We start from the raw sequence: 4,940 nt of genomic DNA, 5'->3' as shown, positions 1-4,940 counted from the left end.
CCCTCCCCAGGCACTGAATACAAACTATGTAATTGAAATTCAAGGGATTGTCTACAAATTCATTACTCTACATTCAAAATTCACCAAATGGCTCTTAAGGGTTCACCAAAAACCCTTAAATCAGGGATTCTCAAAGTGTGGTCTACCCACCCCTGGGGTTCTCTAAATTCTACTGCGGTGTCTTCAGGTTTGCTATTTTCATAATACTAAGAGGTTATTTTCCCATTAAAATACTCCTCCTATTTTGGTGTAGATGCTAGGTGTGTTGGGACCCAGAAATCACCACATGCAGGTCCTGTCAGAATGAATTCAACCCAAGTGTTCTTTCAGCCAAAGACAAGGTTTACTACAGATGAACCATACTAGCTAGACTCTTAAGGAACGGGAACATTAATGATGCTCTTAAGGACGAGCTGGCATGAGGAAATCTCAGTGTTTAACTGGGGGCCTGGATGGATCATATACAGCCAAGTAATTTGGAGTGACCAGAGGAGGGGCTGGGAAGAGGATCCTGAAGCTGGGGTGACTGGGGGGAAGAGTTGAGGGATAATCCCAATGGGTGTGCCAGGGAAGTTGAATGGGATCGTCTTGGAACACACAATGGTGGGATAGGCTTTATTAAGGTAACAAAGAACCAGAAGATAGAGAAGGAACAGGTTGAATGGGGTCTGAATAAGATCAAGGTTGGGAGATTTACTAAGCTTCATTAGGGTATCAAGACCAGTTGATAGGAACAAGAATAAGAGATAAGAAAATGCCAGTTGAGTGGATAATAGTCTCAGGCAATAGCTTGTGACTTCCTTGACAATTCAAAGAAAGTTTAAGGGTTTTCTGGGGCCTATAGACAAATGGGACCCAAATTCTTTTTGGGGTGAGGGCCAAAGATTTTGGCTTGGGCCCATACCCCATCACTCCCTTGTCCAACTACTGTAGTTGGGTGACAGCAGGTTTTTTTGATAAACTTCAACCAAAACGAATTATAATAGATTGAATGTAAAAGCTGATAAGGAGAATCCAGATATCCTCGATTAAGCCACATGTTAGAGATGGGGGAGGAGCAAAACAATGCCACTTTCTCATTGTTTTTATTCTGGAAAAGTTATTTCCATAAAATGATGTAATTTGTTAAATTTAGTGTGCTTGCTATTGTTTTTTTCTTGTGGAATTAATATATTTTTAAAAATTTTATAAACTTCAAGTCCTGACTAAAATTGCACCTTCTACAGGAAGCCTTGGCAAACCCCACTTCAGAGGACAGTGCTTGCCCTCTTTTAATTATTTCCTATTCATCCAGTATACAGCTAGCTTCATGCCTATTTATTTGCTAGTTGTTTTCTTCTATTACATTGTAAGCTCCTTGAAAACAGGGACTATCTTGTGCCCTTTTTTTTTTGTCCCAGAAGGGCTTAGCACAATGCTTTGCACCTAAGTAGGAATTTAATAAATGTGAATTGATTGAACAATGAATTTCTAATTGTCCATTAATGTTTATTAAGCACCTAGTATATGGTGACTTCTTATGAGATGAGGATGCAAAGAAGAAAAAGAAATACAGTTCTTGTTCTCAAGGAGTTTTCCATCTAATAAGGGGGAGGGAGCATTAAAAAAATAGGAAGCTGAAAAGGAAGGAAGGAAGGAGAAGGGAGAGGAGAAAGTATGGTGGCTAGATGGGGAAGTCCATCATGGGCAAATTAAGAGTTGATTGGACAGGTACCCTCTTTAAAAGGAGGTTTGGGGAGGAAGCCTTTGCTCCCCAAACAGAGGGGCTTATTCTCTCTTTCAGAATGATGAGATTCTTGATCATGAAGTTCCTGGGATTGTGATGGGGAAGTCCAAAGGAATGAGCAAATATTGATAGTTATTACCTACAGAAACAATTATCTTGGCGGTCTTCAGTCTTTTTTTTTTAAGTGTAAAGGAGGGCTGAGACCCTGAAGTTTGAAAACTAATGTCGTAGGCCAACCTTGGACCGAGGAGGAAGATGAACAGCAAAGCAGCAAATTAGAGAGTTGGGCTGGAGAACAAAATTGGTAAAGGTGATAGCCCTGATTTGTTTGTCATTACTTAAATTCCTCTTGGTCACCTATTTTGACCCCTCCCCCTGTGATTTACATTCTCTGGTCTCTTGGGGGATGAAGGGAGAGAAGGGAAGACCAGGCAAGGAGCTTGGCTCCTTAGAATGGGGAGAATTTTCATTATCAGCAAAGTCTAAATTGCACAACATAGAGTTTATCCCATGACTCTAGAATATATTTAGAATCACATGGCCTTTTTCTTCATACCCTCTCATAGAGTGTTACAGGTCTCATGAGGAACAATATTTCTGGTCTGGTGTTTCCTTGATATGGGGAAAGCTCAGGCATTAGCAGAAACTGCTTATGCTGCTTTCAATACAGGCAGTTTACATCAGGCAGGCAGTCAATAAACATTTGTTATGATCCTACTATGTGCCAGATACTAGGCAAAGTGCTGCCTTACAGGGTTAATGAGTAGCAGCAGTTTTCTACTTAGGATCAGGATCAGGACCCTTCCATTTTCACAGATGTTTGTCTTGATTACTGTACTATTGTTTTCTCATTTCCAAATCCCCACCATGGTTTAAAATCTAATTAGTTGGTCCCTCTACTCAGTGGGCTTCCTATGGCTAGGAGCATATGAGTAGACGGGAACCCAGAGGTAGACCAAAACCATGAAAACCTTTGGCAGTATGGAAAACACTGTAGCTCCTCCTGCTTGGTCGGAATTTGCTGCTGTGGATGGGGAATGAACATCAACATTCCTGAATGAGGATGAGAAAAAAAGGAATATTTGGAGTCCCTGGCTAGGGCCTAGGCCTTGCCCTGTGCAACCTAAATGCCTTTGAGGACTGAGTTGAAGGGGTACCTCTATCCTTGAAGAAAAAGATTATTTTTTAGCCTGGTCAGTCATACTTTTTAGCCAACTAAGTGGCCTGAAATTCCTTAATCCATTTGGTCCTGATTTCTTAGGCTCATTAGGGAAGAAGAAATTGTGTTCAGATGACCTAGGAGAGGAGAGAGTGCACCTTGGGGATCACCCCAAGGCCATTAATGAGATGCCAAAGACAAGAGAGGAACACAGGAGGGACTGTGAGCTGCTATGGAAGCTCATCCTCTTGGATCCTGGGCTTTCAATAGCTTGATCCTGCTGGCCAAACCTCTTAAAGTGATAGACTACAAGTGCTTTGCTCTGCTTTCTCCAGTCAGTTCCTACTTTCTCATTGCCAGTGCAGACACAATTACTTCTTTCCAGGAATAATCTCTTTAAAAATCTTCCTGCCACCAGTTACTCCCATACCACACTACCCTCATCCTACACAGATTAATCTTTCTGAAGTATTTTGTTGCTGTAGTTGTTGATAAGTCCTGCCCACCTCTTCCTATCTCTATTTGTGGTTTTCTTGGCAGTATGGGAGTGGTTTGCCATTTCCTTCTCCAGCTTATTTCACAGGTGAGGAAATGATACAATGAGGTTAAGTGACTTGCCCAGGGTCACACAGGTAGCGAGTGTCTGAGGCTGGATTTGAACTCAGGAAGATTAATATTTATGTCTTACTAGATTTAATAAGACCTTCCTACAAATTTATCCTGAAAGGCTAGTGGATATAATTCCTTCTAACCCTCTATAACTTTATCTATTGGTTTGCAAATCAAGCTACAAAATTTTCATTTTCAATCTTTCTAATTAAAATAAATCAAACTTCCTCACACCCTCTCAACATGCTTATACCATCAGAAGCTGGCACAAGGGCATCCAGCCTAGGACTGGGGCTGAGAGCCCTTAGAGCACATGGACTTGCTTTTGCCCAGCCCATCCCCTCTCTCTCCAAACATTTTTTTTAGCTCTTCCTTTCATATTTTAAGTCATATTTTAGCTGATGAAACAACTGAGGGTGGTCTTTCTTAATGGGAGAGGGAAGGTTTGTTTTCATAGCCTACTGGTGTCTTTTGACAGAATCAAAAATTATGAGATTAACCAAAAACCTCTTTACTGAACCACCTCCAGATTTGGACTATCTAGACAAAAGTCTCCACCCAAGCCTTAGCAGAACACAATGGGCTTCTCTACCTTAGATTAAATTATTAGTTTTATTGACAGTTCTTAGTGTAAAGATAATTTTGATATTGATAACTTGATTTAGTCAGTATTTGCTCAGTTCATTGTGAATTAATGGGTATGAGTTATAGTTAATGAACTGAGCAGAATGGGATGAAGTTTAAGTTAGTTATGTTAGTTAATGGTAGTAAGCTGAGTTTGCTTAATTAATCAGGTATTGATCATAGTAATTGCATTTAATTCATAAGATCATCCATGCTGTATTAGCCAGGCCTCTTTTCAGAACATGTATTAACTTGTGTTGAGAACTGTATTTGCAATATTCCCTCACCCCTAGAAATAAGTACTGCCACTCCTAAGTGACCTTGGCTTTGAAACCACAACTTGCTTGATCCCCGGGTTACTGCTGGCAAATCACAGATGTTTGATAGACTGTGGGAAAGCCCCAGCTGAGATGTGCTGTAGCTGATGACCTGTGAAAAGCCTGTTCACATAAGTGGTTGTGATTGACTTGGACATGGTCCTTAGCTAGTTATGAGAAATCCCCACTACATATAAGCACACTTCTGAAGATTGGCCTGTTATTATATTAGGAATCTCCAAACTTCTGAAGAAACCTCCCAGGGACTCCCCAAAGATCTATAAATCCTTCAGTCCCTGAGCATCAAGGTCCTTGGCCTGGAGGAAGTTCTTGGATCTAATTGTTTAGAACCCTCTGGTGTCTCTAAAAAAATTGATAAATAAGAAAGGTGAGAACAGCTGTAGTCAAGATTGTGTATCTTTCACTAAATAGATTGAGAATGCTTACCCAATACCAGATAACTAGGCAGATTTTTAACAACGTTAGATCCTTCTATTGCTCTATC

This window comes from Phascolarctos cinereus, unplaced genomic scaffold (genome assembly GCF_003287225.1).
Source record: "Phascolarctos cinereus isolate Bilbo 61053 unplaced genomic scaffold, phaCin_HiC Scaffold_726;HRSCAF=1367, whole genome shotgun sequence".
Taxonomy (NCBI): domain Eukaryota; kingdom Metazoa; phylum Chordata; class Mammalia; order Diprotodontia; family Phascolarctidae; genus Phascolarctos; species Phascolarctos cinereus.
This window is presented reverse-complemented; position numbering follows the sequence as displayed.